This window comes from Mobula birostris, chromosome 7, assembly GCF_030028105.1.
Source record: "Mobula birostris isolate sMobBir1 chromosome 7, sMobBir1.hap1, whole genome shotgun sequence".
In the NCBI taxonomy this organism is placed as follows: domain Eukaryota; kingdom Metazoa; phylum Chordata; class Chondrichthyes; order Myliobatiformes; family Myliobatidae; genus Mobula; species Mobula birostris.
The window spans coordinates 39912142-39929995 of NC_092376.1; the positions used below are offsets into that span (position 1 = coordinate 39912142).

The following is a 17854-nucleotide window of genomic DNA, read 5'->3' on the forward strand; positions in this document are numbered from 1 at the left end:
GAGTCTCAGCACTGATCCTTCCACAACTTCACTGACCAGAGACCTCCAGACAAAAAAACTCCTTCTCCACTCTTTTCTGTCATCTATGACAAAGCCAATTTTGCATCTAATGGATGATTCACTGTGAATCACCTGCGACTTAATCTCCTGGACTAGTCTGCCACAAAGGACCTTGTCAAATGCTTTTCAAAAGAAGAATTGATTATCAATTCCAGCATTAGTGAAACTCATTTCACTAATTAAATATTAACTCTTGAGACTAATCCATGAAGCACACGCACTTCATGATCCAAACCCTTGCTCTTTTGGATGATTGGCAAATTTAAAAATAATTTGCATCTGGCATTGCAATTAAGTAAAGTCACAAGCAGGATTACTAGGGTACTGGATATTTCAAACACACAGATCATTTGAAATTCTTTCTCATTGTCCACTAGTTTGTTGACATTGTGAATACTTAGATCTCTTGCACAATTTAATTCTGAGCAGGTGAGATAGAAATTCCCCAGTCACACAAATACGTTCTGGTGTACTAACTGCCAAACTTCACTAACAAGCCACTGTTCATTTCTTGCTCTGAATTACAGCTGGTCCATGAACAACTGGACATCTACAGTGTACAGAGGGAATTCTGGGAAGTTTGTTCTCTGCTGCACAATCCCAGAAGCAGTGATATCACGTGCAATGATGTGCCAGTATATGATTGGACAGAGCGCTGAGCATGCGCGTGATTGCCAGAATGTTCCAGCACGTGACTGGGTTAAGACATGTTTGTTTATTACTGTAAATAAAAGTTCTCTAATTCTTCCAGAATATGATTCTTTACTGTTAACCCACGGTACGTTTAAACAGAAGTAACATAACACCTGTGGTAAACCATAGATATGTTCTAACTGGGTTAACTGTCTGGACACGCCCCTCTGCTGACTGCCCCTGTGGCTCTTCCCACAGTTCCTGTATAAAGGTAATTTCACCTTGTCCCTCCCCCTTAGTCCGGGAGCAGACACTCAGCATGGAGGTCGTATTGTACAGCGAATAAAAGCCTTTCAGTATTTTACCCAACTTCAGTCTTTTGGAGTTATTGAAGATGCTTCAATTTTATTCACTGTAAATTTTAAAGCATGAAACAGGCTCTGAGACCCGACAAGTTAGACCTCAATCAGCAAACGCCTGAAGCTGGAAATGCTTTCGAACTCTGGCTGGCCTGCTTCGAAGCATACCTAGAGGAGATTAAAGCAACCGACCCCGTAGTGAAGCTTGGATTTCTACACTCCAGGGTCAGTTTGCTGATCAGAGACCAGCCGAGCGACGATGGCGTGATGAGCGCCCTCACAGGACAATACCTGCGGCCGATAAACAGCGTCTATGCTCGGCATCACTAGCGACACGGCAACAACGGCCCGGGGAATCAAGTGCTGAGTTCGTCCAGGCCCTACGGACACTCGTGCGAGCCTGCAATTGCCAGGAGCTGACAGCGGCGCAGCATGCAGAGCTCCCAGTGACAGACGCCTTCATCACGGGGACCAGGTCAGTGTATGTGCGCCAGCGGCTATTGGAAAAAGCCTATCTTACCTTAAGTTCGGCGATCGAGCTGGCCGACACGCCGGAGGCCGCTCTGCATAACTCCGAGGCTCTCCAGGCATGCGATCCCCTGATGGCCTCATGGGCGCCGCATACCCTGCAACCCGTCGGCGAATCAATCTCGGCTGCCGCCAGTCACGAGTCCACGAAGTGTTACTTCTGCGGACGCGAGAAGCACCCCAGGAAACTCTGCCCGGCTTGACAAGCTACCTGCTCCAGCTGCGGAAAGAAGGGCCACTTCGCCAAGGTCTGTAAGTCCAAATCGCGAGCGGGATCGAGCAGCGCCGCGTGCATGACTGGGGGTCGCCATCTTGCCTGCCGCCATCTTGCCTGCACACCGCCACCACGTGCGAGACATGGGGGTAGCCATCTTGGTCGGCGCCCCCTCCCACCGCCTACGACCAACAGGTGCTCACAGGGCACCCCACCGCGCCGAACCAAGACAGCGACTCAACCCTGGCCTCCGTCAATGATGGACATCCTGGTGGAGAGGCGCAGGACAAGCTGCTTGTTTGACACAGGCAGCACGGAGAGTTTTATCCACCCGGACACGGAGCAGCCTTGTGGACTCGTGTTATGGCCGCTAAGTCAGAGGGTCACCATGGCTTCCGGGTCGCATTCAACAGACATCTGGGGGGGTTGTGTAGCGACGCTAGTGGTGCAGGGCACAGAATATTGAGACTTTACGTTACTGGTCATGCCTCAACTGTGTGCCCCTGTGCTATTGGGGCTCGACTTCCAGGGCCACGTGAAAAGCATGACAACGAAGTGTGATGGGCCCCTCCCATCAATTACTGTCATATCCCCAGTTTTGTAGGGATACGTCACATACCCCGCTACTGACCACACATACACAGACACCACACGACACTCCCATACCGGGCGCGACACACACGCACGTGGGATTAGTCAGGCTGGAGCCAGCACAATCGCCGTCGCCGATGCAATCACCACTGGTGCTACGTAGATCACAGCGACGGACTCGACCGTCTAATAGACTTGACCTGTAAATATACTTGTTTAAAATATTGTCAGTCACTTCACCCCGTGGGACTCTTTTTAAAAAAGGAGGGGTGAATGTGGTAAACCATATATATGTTGTAACTGGGTTAACAGTCTGGACACACCCCTCTGCTGACTGCCCCTGTGGCTCCTCCCACAGATCCTGTATAAAGGTGTTTTGCCTTGCCCCTCCCCCTCAGTCCAGGGGCAGACACTCACCGTGGAGGTCGTATTGTACAGCGAATAAAAGCCTTTGTATTTTACCCAACTTCAGTCTTTTGGAGTTACTGAAGGTGCTTCAACACCAACTTCTCCAATTAATCTAAGTAACTACACCCCACCCCAAATCTGGTCAAACCCTATGGAAATTCAGAGCAGAAGCACTTTAACTCAAGTCTAATTTGAACCAAGAGTTTTCTGGAAGATCTGTCTGTGGACATACTAAACATGAGTCTTCTGACCATCAAAAGAAAATGCATTATTTAAACTATTGTTCGTGCTGGGTACAATAGTCAGTACATCTAAAGAGCAGAACTTGATGTCACTGTGAATCTTCAACTATGAATGAAACACATGGCTGGAACAGGCTTTCTTTTCCCTATTGAAAACTTTTATATACTCTCTCTGGTGAGAACTGAATTTGCCCATAACTGAATGCAAGACTCCTACTGTGGCCAAATTGGAAGCTTGAGCACAATTTACTTTTTTCAGTCTAACAGAATTCCATAACTTTATAAACTGCTCAGGATTGCATCCTACCACCTTCAAAGATTTGCACACTTCCAATTCCTTTAAGTTATATTATTTAATTTCGGCTCCCTCAGCTTCACATTGCCCCATTGCCTACATTTCTGGGGGAAGGGGAGATGGGAGAAAGTGCAGTGGGTGATGAGATGAGAAAAGGTGTACACAGTTTTTAAAAAAAGTAAACATCAGTTCAGAAAATCAAGAAGATATCTGTACTGTATGAATCTGTTTCTTTTAGAGCAATGACTCTCCTTAGCGCTACTGATGGACTGGTAACTTACTAAGCGCATTGATCTGCTGTCTACGCATGCACAATGATCTGTGTGTTTTTTCTCTCTCTCTCTCACTCTCTCTGCAATGTGAATACACCAGTTAATCATCTCCCACGTGAGTGCTTTGATTCAATTGATATGTAGTTGCACAGACACAACAAATTGGCAACGAATACTAACCTGAATGTCAGAGAACATCACCGACCGTACCGACAGTTATGGGACGTGACAGCGAGAGGGAAGAGTTAAACAGTACAGAGAAGGCAGACATGGAGTCATGGACACAAACAAAGAGACACATGAGTAAGACTGCATAGTACACAGTGAAAGATGCACAACTAGCAAAGTTTAACTGAAAACAGGGTGACGATGCCCTTAGTTGGGAAAGTTGACAAACTTGATAGTGCTAATGATGACTGAGAATCGTCTGTCTAGAGGGTTGAACTGTATTGTAACGTGAACGATGTGGATGAGGAAAAGGAAGTCTCCATGCTTCTTAGCTCATTGGGTGCTAAAACATACAGGCTTTTACACAATTTAGTAACTCCTGAAGAGTCAGCAAGCAAGACGTTCGATGAAATTATTACATTTTTACAAAATCACTTGAGCCCTGAACCACTGAGAGATTTAGATTTTACAAAAGGAACCAATCAAAGGATGAAAGCATTTCTGAATATATTGCAGAACTGCGCAAACTTTCCCAAGACTGTGACTTTAGAGATGGATTTTCTGATGCATTAAGGGACAGGCTTATATATGGCATGCATAGTCAAAGCACTTAAAAGAGTCTACTGTCAGAAAGAGACCTAACTGTTTAACAGGCATTGACCATTGCAATATCGTTAGAGACTGCAGCAAAGGATGTAGTAGAACTATAGAAAAAGAGTTTAGAATGTGAAATGCACAAAACGTTCAGAATGGTGGAAGAAGCCAAACATGTTATTAATGTGGCAAATCCTTCCATGATGCAAATGACTGCTGTTTCAAAGAAAAAGTTTGCAGAAAGTGTCACAGACGAGGTCACATAGAGAGTGTGGAAGGCAGACAAAAAGCACAACCGAAAAGAAAAACTATACAGAGTGAAAAATTTTAAACACAAAACTAAACAAATGCATAAAGTCACTAAATGTGAGACAGAATCAGACAACAGAGTCTGACAAAGGTGAGCTGTCATGTCTAGAACTGCATAGTATTACTGAAGCAGATCACAAAATCATCTGGATCACAATAGATGAGTCCGGTGTAAAACTGAAAATGGAGCTGGATACAGGGTCAGCTTTGTCCATAATTCCAGAGGCTGACTACAACAGACTAACTTCTAATCTGCCATTGGAAAAGACCTCAGTGCTAGCAGTGTACAGAGACCTACACCGGTGAAGGAATTTCTCTCAAAGGCAAACGGAAAGTGAATGTGACGTGTGGAGGTCAAACACAGCAGTCAGAGCTTTAGGTATTGAAAAGTCCAGTGCCAGCACTTTTCGGATGTGAATAACTACACTGGTAGACAATCAAATCTCTCATTGTGTCATCAACAGACAACTGTGGCCCAAATGGTAGCACTAACTAAAGGCTGTCACAGCTGTTGAATGCTAATGAGAAGGTGTCTGAGAAGGGTATTGGTAAACTCAAAGCCATAAAGGCCAGAATTGAACTGCATGAAGCAGCAATACCAAGTTTCAAGCATGTCCAGTGCCTTACGCATGGCGTAAAGTGGATACTGAACTGCAGAGCTTGGAGGCATCTGGCATTCTCTCCAAGGTTGAGGGGAGCGATTGGGCCACGTTCATTGTCCTGGTGATCAGGAAAGGGAAGGCCAGAGCTGTTTGCACATGTGGGAACTTCAAAGTGAGTGTCAATCCTGAGCTGCGTACTGTGCAGTATCCCCTGCCACAAATAGAAGACATATCAGCATAATTGACAGGTGGGGAGAGGGTTTCAAAGATTGACTTGTCACGAGCCTATAGGCAAATGGAGATTGAGGAGTCAAGCAGGAAGTTCCTCACAATCAATATTCACAGGGATTGTTCCAGTATAATCGTCTCATCTTTGGTGTTGCATCAGCCCTAGCAATATACAAAGAGCAGTGGTCCAGATGCTCCAACATACCCCAGGGACACAAAGTTACCTTGATGACATCATCACTGACTGGCAAGAACAATGAAGAGCACCTCCACAACCTTGGTAAAGTGCTATCCAAGCTGAGTGAGTATGGTGTACTTGCAAAGAGAGAGAAATGTGAGTTTTTCAAGAATGAAATTTCATACTATGGACATGTCATTGACAAGCATGGCTTATGTAAATCACAAGAGAAAATGGAAGCAGTGCTACAGGCATCCAAACTGGAAACTGTGTCATGGCTCAGGTCATACTTTGTAAACTACTACCACTAGTTTTTCCCAAACATTGCTACAGTGCTGCACGCCTTAAATGCACTGTTGCAGACAGCAGCAAAGTGGTAACGGTGAGAAAGATTTGAAAGAGCATTGAAGGAAACAAAGAGACTAATAACACCAGATGAACTGCTCACCCACTCACCCATTATGACCCATCAGACTGGCATGCGATGCGTCCCCTTATGGCATTGGAGCTATTCTGTCACACACTATGGAAGATGGATCTGAATGCCCAATTGCATTTGCTTCAAGATCAGTGATGAGCACAGAATGCAACTACGCACAGATTGACCGATAGGCCCTTGGTCTAGTATGGGGAAAAGAGAAGTTCCACACCTACCTCTACAGACAAAAGTTTACCCAAATGACAGACCACTAACAATCACAGGAAGGAGATCCCCGTGATGATTGCTACCCGGTTACAACATTGGGCAATTTTCCTAGAAGCACACTCTTATGACATGGAGTTTAAGGGTACCAAACAACACAGCAATGTGGATGGCTTGTCATGTCTTCCACTTTTGGCAATTGAAGAAGAGAAGTCTTCATTCTGTGACCCAGCAGAGGTCTTCCACACTAGCTGCCAGTAACAAATTCTGAAATGCAAGAAGAAACAAGGAATGACCCAACTTTGTCAAAAATCTATGACATCACCATGCAAGAATGGCCAGCTCATGGTAATCCTATGTTTCCAGAGTTCTCAATGAGATGAGACCAACTGTCTGTATGTCAGCAGATGCTGATGTATGGATCTCTGTTGTGGTTCCCCCTAAGCTGTGCACCCATGTTCGACAAGGACACCTGGGTACAGCAGAGATGAAGAGTCTCACCTGGAGCTATGTGTGGTGGCCGGGGAAAGAGAGACAGATTGAAGACTTGATCAAAAGCTGTTTGGTATGCCACAAAGTTCAAAATGCACCCCCATGGGCACCATTACATCCGTGACAGAGGCAAAGAGTGGGTACTGGGTCGCTGAATCATTTATAGAGTCCATGTTTCTGAATGGTGTGGATGCTTATCTGAAGTGGCTGGAGGTCATACCAATGAAGTCACACATCAGAAAAGACTGTTTCTGCTCTGAGGACTACCTTCGCCACAAATGGCTTACCTGAATAAATTGTGAGTGAAACAATAAAAGAAAAAGAAAGGAACTTTAACATAGAAACATAATAAACATCCGTACGTCAAAACAAAGTACAATTGGAATCAACCCAAGGGCAAAGTTCTACAAAGTTAAAATGTCCAAATCTATAAGCTCGTTATTAACTAATAAACCAGATATACACAGACATAAAGGAATGGAAAATTTAATAGACATCCAAACTCAAACATAGACCTTCGAGAAATTGTTGTGCTTCATCCACGGATTTAAACTATTTAAACGATTTATCAGGCAGAACAATCTTCAGGCGAGCAGGGTATAACAAAGCCGGTTGGAAATTCCCCTGATATAATTCCGACATCACCGTTTTAAAACGCAATCTTTCTTGCATAACCTCAGGACAATAATCTTCAATCAAACGAAATTTAAGATTTTGATGCTCAATAATTCTTTCCCGACGAGCGACCCGAATTAATTGCTCCTTAGTATTCACATAGTGAAATCGAAGAATTACATGGAGCGGTTTTAACTCTTTCGGCGGTTTTGGTCTCAGCGCCCTATGTGCACATTCAAGCACAGGAAGAGAAGAAAAAACCTCCGAGCCAAAGACCTCCATTAGGAATCGAGAAAAAAATTTAGTAAGATCCCCGCTCTTGACGTCTTCACTGAGTCCTATTATTCACAAATTCTATCAGCGACTTCGACTCTCCAAATCAATAATCTTTCCTTTATACTGCTCCAATGTATGAGTGGTCGAAGTTAATTTCTTTTCCAAAGAATTCAGTCTGCGATCTCTCTGTTTTCCAGCTTCAGTAAGCTCTGAAATTTGCCGCTGCTGCTTTTTGCTCTTCTTTTCAAGTGCTGCCAATCTACCTTCGCTCTCCTTTAACAATACTTCCAAAGTAGTAAATCGCTTATCAAGTTTTTCATCCAATAGATTCGAGATAGCCTCTAAAGTAAGTTGAGACTTTCTAGGCTGTTCAAAGACATACCCTTTCTTTTCATTACCAGATTCTCTGCCTTCGGCTAATGCCTTTCTTCCTCTGTAAGCCACTTCCGTCGATTAAGATTCAGAATTCAAACATGTAAAAGTGTGTAGCCCCCCTGGCAAGCCTCAGGGTCGCTCAGCTCGCTGTCGCCTAGGGAAACAGCCCTTGGCCCCGCCAAACTGGGTAATAGTTTGTGTGGATGCTGTGTGATGTACCCCACCCCGCCCAAATAACAGACAATACACCAGATACAATTAAATGATTTACAGTTTATAGATATTACTGGAACTATATAATTAATAGAGAATAAAATATAAAATGAAAATAAAAGGTGCCACATTTATCAAAGTTCAATCTCTTCATGCACAAATAGTTGGAGCTCGGGACCCTCCTTCTTCACCCTGCGATCCCCTTGGACCACCTTGACCTGCTGCCTGGGACCAACAATGGTGGTTGACCAGATGCTCCACACGAGTCCGTCTCCGTCTCCTCTCCTCACCGAACACCCTGGACCTTGGACTCCTGCTCGGGGTCCGCCCTCATTAGCAGACTCACAGCACCTGGTCCATCTTCTGTCTCTCTCTCTCCTGCCTTTTGCACAAAAATCTGCACATCACACTAACTTACAGACACACAGAAAGAATAACATCTATCCCAATTGGTTTGTTCATTCTCTTATTGGTAACATAATCCAAACAAACTGCTAGCGGGAGGACTTTCTCACCAGTTAACATAACAAAGAAGCCATTTTAATTAGACTACGCAGTAACATAAAAGAAGAAACCCCTTAGAAGTGTTATAAACACTTTGATAAAGATAGTAAAAGGGTGGTAAGTAAATTTAAAATGACCGGAGCAAAGCCCAGATGCCACCTACTCCATTTAGCGCCCCCGAGAGAGTAAAAAAAAGTTCTATTTTAACTTCATCAGTCCACAGGACTTGTTTCCAAAATGCATCAGGCTTGTTTAGATGTTCCTTTGAACCTTTTGAATAGAACTTATTGGCCGCAATGAGCAAAGGTATGTTTGGAGAAAAAAGGGTGCAGAATTTCATGAAAAGAACACCTCTCCAACTGTTAAGCACGGGGGTGGATCGATCATGCTTTGGGCTTGTGTTGCAGCCAGTGGCACAGGGAACATTTCACTGGTAGAAGGAAGAATGAATTCAATTAAATACCAGCAAATTCTAGAAGCAAACATCACACTGTCTGTAAAAAAGCTGAAGATGAAAAGAGGATGGCTTCTACAATAGGATAATGAACCTAAACACACCTCAAAATCCACAATGGACTACCTCAAGAGACGCAAGCTGAAGGTTTTGCCATGGCCCTCACACTCCCCTGACCTAAACATCATCGAGAATCTGTGGATAGACCTCAAAAGGGCAGTATATGCAAGACGGCCCAAGAATCTCACAGAACTAGAAGCCATTTGCAAGGAAGAATGGGCGAAAATCCCCCAAACAAGAATTGAAAGACTCTTAGCTGGCTACAAAAAGCGTTTACAAACGGTGATACTTGCCATAGGGGGTGTTACTAAGTACTGACCATGAAGGGTGCCCAAACTTTTGCTTTGGGCCCTTTTCCTTTTTTTGTTATTTTGAAACTGTAAAAGATGGAAATAAAAAAGTTTTCTTGCTTAAAATATTAAAGAAATGTGTCATCTTTAACTTCATGCCATTTTGAAATCAGTTCATCTTTTACTCACTTAGCTATTCACAGTAACAGAAATTTTGACCAGGGTGCCCAAACTTTTGCATACCACTGTACAGTGGTATAAACAGAAGTTTTCAAAGTTGAAAAGTTCAGTGTGAATTTATTATCAAAGTATGTATATGTCGTCATACACTACCAAGATTTACTTTCTTGCAGATATTCATAGTAGAACAAAGAAATACAATAGAATCAATGAAAAGCTACAAACAGCCAAAGTGCAGAAGCAGACAAACTGTGCAAATAAAAAAAAATCACAAATAAATAAACAATAATTAGAACATGAGATGTATAGTCCTGAAAAGTGAGTCCATAGACTGCAGAATCAGTTTAGCGTTGAGGTGAGTGAGGTTATCCACATTGGTCCAGGAGCCTGATGGTTAAAGGGTAATAACTGTTCCTGAACCTGATTCTGTGGGACCTAAGGGTCCTGTACCTTGTTCCTGATGGCAGCAGCGAGAAGAGAGCATGGCCTGGATGGTGGGGGTCCTTGATGATGGATGCTGCTTTCTTGTGGTAGCACTCAACAGTGGGGAGAGCCTTTCCTGTGATGGACTAGATGGAAATACCTTCCATTCTACAAGAAGCATCCAAAAAGCATGATTTTTTCATTAATGTAAATAGTCTTTGCACCAGTATGTCAGATATTTCTTTGATATTTCCCTAAACCTGGCTCTTTCTCTTGGACACATTCGTCTAATTGGTTTAAAATCATAGTTAGTCTCCAGTAGAAACTTGGTGCATAAATATTTCGATTTCCTTAGAAACTTCCAGTAGAAACTTGGTGCATAAATATTTCGATTTCCTTGGCGGTTCAGAGAACCTAAATAATTCTGAGGTCCACTCAAGTATTTAGCATTTCAAAAATAGATCTGAAAACAATCCCATTAATTTACATAAACACAAACTATTCTGCAGATGCAGGAAATCCCGAATAACATACACAAAATGCTAGAGCAACTCTGCAGGTCAAGTAGCATCGATGGAGAGGAATAAAATGTCCAAATTTCGGGCCAAAACTCTTCATCTGAACTGGAAAGAAAGGAGGAAAGAAGTCAGAATATGAATGGGGGGGGGAGGGAAGGTGATAAGTGAAGTCAGTTGAGGGGGAAGGTAGGTGGGTCGGGGTGGGATATAAATTTAGAACCACGGAGGTGATAGATGGTCAGGATAAAGGGCTAAAGAAGGAGGAATCTAATAGGAGAGGAGAGTGGAACGTGGGAGAAAGGGAAGGAGGAGGGGCACCAGAGTGGGGTAAATAGGCGGGTTAGAAGAGAAGGGGTAAGAGGGGGACCTGAATGGGAAATAGAAAAGGGGGAGGGGAAGAAATTACCAGAGGTTGGAGAAATCAATGTCCATTCTGTCAGGTTCCCACCACTTTTCAATAGGAACATTAAAATTTGGTCTCCCGTGGGCTCTAGTGAGCCTCCTATGGGTTTTAGAATACCCAAGTTATGCTAAATGTGATTCGCATGCAAAATTTCAGACTTCTAGGTTGCTTATTACTAATCCCACGCTACAACCATTCATGTAATAGAAATTTGTACTTACAGATTTCTTATAGTCATTATCACAAAAGTCTGAATTACAAAATAATAGTTGTTCCCACAGAATTTATTTTTAAAAAGGCAATTTTACAACTTGTGTTTCTTAATGCACGCACAATTGACACAGCTTTGTTTTATGGGAAATCATGATATGGACCATTTTCTAGAGACATTCTCCCCATAATGTGGGGTCACCTGTCAAGATTTCCAACTTCAATATAATTCTGCTTTGGTGTTGTTTTATTTCACCTGGGTGCAGAGTAAGAACTTTCCTTCCATACAATAACTCTGACCCCTTGTCAATTCTAGTGGGAAAGTTAACATTTGCCACAGGGGTTGCTATAGCAGAGCTAGCCCAGAGAAGAATAATATGCCTTTCCTCACATCCAGACTCACTCAGCTCTGGGAAACGGGTCTTTATACTCTCTAACTACGCTGGCATTTTTTCAGGCCCAAAGTCCAGATACCATCTGCTTATATTTAATGGAGATTGTATTGTCTTATTATTTGTCGATTTTGAAACATTAATTCTGTTCCTCTTTCCACATTTTGCCTGACATGCTGATCATTTGTTTTTATTGCAGATTCCCTGCATCTGCACACGTTTAAATTCGTAAACACAAGGTAACTTACCCTTCATAACAATAATTTTCGGAAGATTGTTTTAATAGATCTGATGCTTCTCCTATATGTTACTTGGAACAAATACTACAAGAATGAGATGGCTGCTCACGCTGTACAGACAGATCACAGTCTTCCTCTGATGAAGACCAACTCCCAACGCAGAGTTATTTTGGGTACCTCTTCCAAAGATGATTAGAAGAAGTTTGGTACATGTTGTTGTCTTCAGAGGAAATAGGATCAAGAAGGTTAATGTTCCACTGAGCATGGGATCTGAGCTGCATTGATTAGAGATCAATCTAACACATGGCCTGGAAATCATTAAAATGTCTCTTCTGCTTCATTAATCTTCAAGAAGTTAGGACAAGAGTAGATGATTTGGCCTCTCATGTTTACTCAGACATTCAATAAGAGCAGGGCTGATCTGACCTTACCCTCAGCTCCAATTTACAGGCCTTTCCCCTCCCCTTTAACTCCTTTAATAGGTTGAATAGATTCAGCCGTCATAGCTCTCTGTAATACAGAATTCTGGAGGCTTTCAGCTATCTGAAAGAACAAATTACTCTTCATTTATATGAAGATCTAGCAAATCTCCTGTATGGCCTTGTAGTTAGGATACCTGATATTCACCCAGCCTTGCCTTGGGTTTGACTCCTAGTATGGGATTGAAGCTTTGGCTGCTGTGGTAGCAAAGTGGTTAGCACAATGCTATTTTAGCACCAGTGATAGTGACCTAGGTTCAATTCCCACTGTTATCTGTAAGGAGATTGTACGTTCTCCCTGTAACCAAGTGGGTTTCCTCCAGGTGCTCCAGTTTCCTCTCACATTCCAAAGATGTACAGATTAGTAGGTTAATTGGCACAAGGGTGTAATTGCACAGTGTGGGCTCATTGGGTTGGAAGGGCCTGTTATTGTGCTGTATCTCTAAAATGAAATAAAATAAAATAAAATTAAATTAATGCATGATCTATCACTCTAAAACTTTGCTCTCCTGGTCTAGATTCCCCTATGAGGACAAATGTTAGGTCAAATAAACTCACCTTGGCTTTCCAGCCAGGTACAGGTATTGATTACAACCAGCATTTCATTGACAAACTCTGCCACCTTCATCAGGGTCGATGCCTCGGCATGTCTAGTCCGGTGGTATTTATACCCCTGTAGTTCGTCCCTCCTGATTGGTTACTCCTCGTCCAATCAGGTTTCTGCCCCCCCACCTTATTTACAATCTAATCCCAGTTCTTACTTAATGTCCTCTCAATATCTGCTCTGTTAAGCCTGCATGAGTTTTCTACGTGTTTATAAGTTCACCTCTCATCCTTTTAAATTCCAATGAGTGTAGGCCCTGACTTAATCTTTTTTGAAAAGACAATCCTTTCATCCTTGTTTTCTAATACAGAGACAATAGTAAAACCTAGTGCAATTTTGCTGTGTGCAAGCACCTCTACCGTTTGTTATTTCCGACAATTTAAATACAAAATACTATCCAATTGATCTAAGGCCTCTGTTGAGCTCAATCATTCCTTTTTTGGAAATGGTCCATTTTGTGTAAAAATTATTTTCTGAACTTGGAGCACTTTAGCAATAACATGAACAAAATAAATTTGAAAATGCTGGAAACATTCAATAGATCAGACAGCAACTACGGAGCAAGAAACAGTTAATATTTGAAGGTGAAGGCCTATCATGAAAATCAGGAGAATTTAGAAAAATAAACTTACAGAGAATGGGGTGGTCTGAAGAGAAATACGATTGGGAGAAACCATGAGACGATGATAAATGCAGACAGGGTCAGCTATGATGGGACCATCTCTCAGTAGTGATCCCAGTGATCCTCATCTTGTTGCTTATTATTCTTCCTAAAAAAACAAAATTATCATTGTCAATAATACCACCTGATTCACTCAGTTATTTAACATGTAAACTAGCTATTGCTGATATTCTGTTAAATGTTTACATTCTCTGGTATCTCTAACACTTCAGGTTTCATGGCCCATTTTTAATATTCTATTTCCAGACCAAAAATGACAATGTGTTATCTGTCAATATATTTATACTTGTCGCCTGTTGTCGCTCTTCCTGAGTACTTAACAATAGACATCCTTCCTCCGTATTGTGGACCTGGAATATCAAAGATGCCCACTATTTAAACCTAAAGTGAGGAACTTCACTTAAACCTACCTTTTGAGGTAGCAGAAATTCTGTGCAGGCTTATCCTGCTATTTTGATCAAAGGCCTAGAATTTTCAGGTCTGACTTTAGAGCTTCAAGTGAGAACCTTAACTGACATGTCAGCTGTTTCCAAACCCATTTTTAAAATTTTAGATTTTTAAAAAAAATGTTTCAATGTACATCTAAATCACACGCTGCAGTCAAAGACATTTGAGACAGATCTATCAAATTCACTGACCTGCTCGGCATCAGGCTGAGTGGCCACTCTATTGCTGTCTTGTGCAATATTTGCCTTACGACTCCCCCTAGTGGCAAATGAGGTTCGACAAACTTACTGCAGTCCACAATTAAAGTTGAAACATGTCAGATAAGACACTGTAAATTAATTGATAGCTTCAGCACGAAAGCTACTGGACAATTATTGGTTTTATTGCATGTATTAATTATATTCATATAAGTTGGAATGTTTTTTCATGTTTGGCATTTGAGGACAGAAATCCCAGTTTGTACAAATATTCTTCACATTTCAGTCCAATGGACTGAATCAGACTGGAAGTTTTGTATATCCTGTTCAAATTATGCTGCACATAATCATCTGCCAGCATAAACTGTTGATGCATGAAATGGAAGCCCAAGTAATTTGAATAAGAAGTTTGACACTTCCCCTAAGATGCGACACATTTGATCGCAGTGGCTTCTACTGAGTCAACCAAAGGTGTTATTGTCTTTTTTTTTAAACGTATTTTTCACAATTACAAGGTCCTGCCAGATATTAAGAACCTAAAGTACTGCAGGTCTATCCCATCAGTGAGTTGCTTATTGGAGCAACTGAAAGAGCTAGAGTTGGTGTGGATCGTGCTGCTGCCTGTGCCTGAGAGGCGTCGGAGGAGTTGGTGTGCAGTCTAACGATGAGTAATCATTTTAGTTGCTTTTCTTGTGATCGTAAGACCTTGCTGGATATTGTTAATGTAGACTGCTGGAAGTCCAATTCACTGACTAATTAGCAGACGGCAGGGGAGCTGCGTAGCCTCAGTCACAGTGAGGAATAGGCCTCACGCTGCAGTGTCACCTGTTCATAGCCACCCAGGAGAAAAGTTTTGGAGCCGGTGCACTTCACTGGAGGCGGTGTTGCGCAGCATGCAAGCTGGAGTTGGCCAGTTTTTGCTCGGCAGAAGAAGCTGTATTGTGTTTGAATGCAGCAACATTCATGGACTCAGGGTCTTAGACTGCATTTGTTATGTGACTGTATTTTACTGATATCTTATATGTGCTATATGTGTCTTCTGCTGTGTGTGACTGTTGGTATTGTGATTTGTACAGAGTATCACTGTTCTTCTGTATTCATGAGGATTTATGTATCATTGAAAGACAATTAAACTTTAAAATTCAAATTCATAGTTTAAAATAAATTTATTATCAAAATACATATATGTCACCATATATAATGCGGAGATACAAATACCTTTACAATTTTATGTACCTGGAACACTATCCCCACATAAAGACACACTCAACTAAATGCTAAACCCCAAAATGAACTAACAACTCTGTGGTTTAGTATTCCTTTACTGATATTTCCCTCTGCCTTTTAACTTTCTGCTACTTAACCTGAAGCATTGGAAATGTAAGAGTCATTAGGAAGGGTGAGTTGGACGAGAAAGTGAGGAGAAGGATTACTTCACAAGGGTTTGCTAGGCATGAAGTTTGGCAAAGGTGTAGATGAAGAATTGGGTGGGTGTGCAGAAGGAAGTAATCAACATCCTGCAAAGAGGTTCAACTGGACCATTAAGCAGAAGCATTACCATCATACAATTCAAGGAACTTTGAAAAATAGAGAGTCACAGAGTAAGATTAAAGTCTTACTTCAAAGACACACAATACGGAAACAGAGTAGCAAGATCAAGAGGTGTCAAAGGTTTAGGGTAGGAACTTGAGAAGGAAAATAAACTAGGAAAAGGAAAGAGGCTGTGAGAAATAAAGGGAAAACACCAGGTTACAAGTTGGATATCTTCACCTCCTGTCTCTGCACAGTCTTTCAAGGCACAAGTCAGAGATGTGATGGAATATTCTCCACATGTCTGGATAAATGTGGCTTCAGCGACATTCAAGAAGTTCAACATTGTCCAGAACAAAACCATGTGCCCATTTGAATGGCACTCCATTCACCGCTATAAACTTCCCCTTCACCCTGTTGCACTGCAGCAGCTATTGACAACATCCACACAAGTGATGCACTGATGCTATTAACAAAGACTACAAACTTAAAACCTCTTCCATCAAGGAGGAAATGGGCAACAGATGCATGCAACACCATCTTCTGCAGGATCCACTCCAACTCATGCACCATCCTAACCTGGAAATAGATGCCTGTTCCTCTTTTCACTGGGTCAAAATTGATATATGTATTATTTAGGCCACATCTTGCTGCCGGGGACAAATTGCCAGCAACACACAAATGACTCATGTAGTAGGTTCAAATTTACTGCTTAGTCTCAGAGTGATTGTGATGCAGAAAGGGGCCATTCAGCCCATCGAGTCCATAGTGGTTCTACAGAAAGCAATCTCACAAATCCAATTCCTTTGCACTTTCCCTCTAGACTTGTAGGTTCACTTCCCTCAAGGGCCTTTTGAAATTGATTATCATCTCTGCTTCCACCCTCGTAGTTTCAGATCAACAATATTCCCTGAGTAAAACAAATATATTTCCCATACTAATACTTTTTGCTGGAAAACTAAACTATGTGTCCCTTTGTTTTTATATTGCGAGGGATAGCATTCTCTGCCTACACATAAACCTGTCAGAATCTTGATTATCTCCTTCAAATCTCCCCTCAAACTGTGTTGCTCTAAGATGACCAATCCTAGCCTCTCTGACCTAATCTTGCAGCTAAATTCCTTCATCCCTACAACCCATTCTGGTAAATCTCTTTGTCAGTTTCTCAAGAAGTATAACATCTTTCCTGACATGTGGTGACTAGAACTGGATCAGTGCTTTAGCTTACGTAATGCTTATCCTCCTAATCAATGCTTTAAAGTTCAGCAAAATCTCCCTTTTTTGCCTCATACGAATTCAACCTATAATACTTCTGTCTTTCTTCAAAAATCTACCTATACAGCAGCAGCAGCAGGTGGTTTTATTCCTGCTGACATTAAAACTGTAACCTTTGTCTGTATTGCCTTTTCTCTAAGGGGTTGATTATATGCACTCTCAGGCCCAGAGAGAAGCGCAATGGAAGAGTGTATAAGGAGGCTACTGCTATGGAATTAATTCGGCCCTCCACATCACCAGCCTGTGCAGGCTTCTTCTTCATACAAAAGTAGGATGGGAACCTGCAACCCTGAATTGATTATAGAGGATTAAACTGCATAACAGTCAAGAATTGCCACCATCTTCCACTCATGAATACTGCCCGAGATTCTTCAAGGGGCAAGAATATTCACTAAGCTAGAGCTACCGGGTGCGTACAATTTGGTTTGTATAAAGGAAGGCAATGAGTGGAAGACTGCATTCAATACACTAAGGGGGCACTACAAGTACCTGGTTATGCCCTTCGGCCTTGTGAACACTCCAGCCTTTATAAAAAATGTGCTCTCTCTCGCCTTCGTCCACTTAGATGATATTCTAATTTTCTCAAAGTCCATGGAGGAGCATGTTCCTCATGTCAGGGATATTTTAAAGCGGCTTCTAGACCATGGACTTTACGTTAAGCCGAAGAAGTCT

The 17854-nt window shown here is 42.1% G+C and overlaps 1 protein-coding gene across 1 annotated transcript in view; it reads right to left on the reverse strand.

The window, feature by feature from the left end:
* The window catches only part of uspl1 (ubiquitin specific peptidase like 1), a 152854-nt gene extending 138446 nt beyond the window's left edge, over positions 1 to 14408 (reverse strand). Inside the window, exons 1-2 of the mRNA XM_072262957.1 lie at positions 14372 to 14408; positions 13684 to 13821 (exon numbers count right to left, since the gene is read on the reverse strand). The gene's annotated coding sequence lies outside the window, so the exon portion shown is untranslated. The remainder of the gene's footprint in view (positions 1 to 13683; positions 13822 to 14371) is intronic.
* Between the last annotated feature and the right edge of the window lie 3446 nt (positions 14409 to 17854).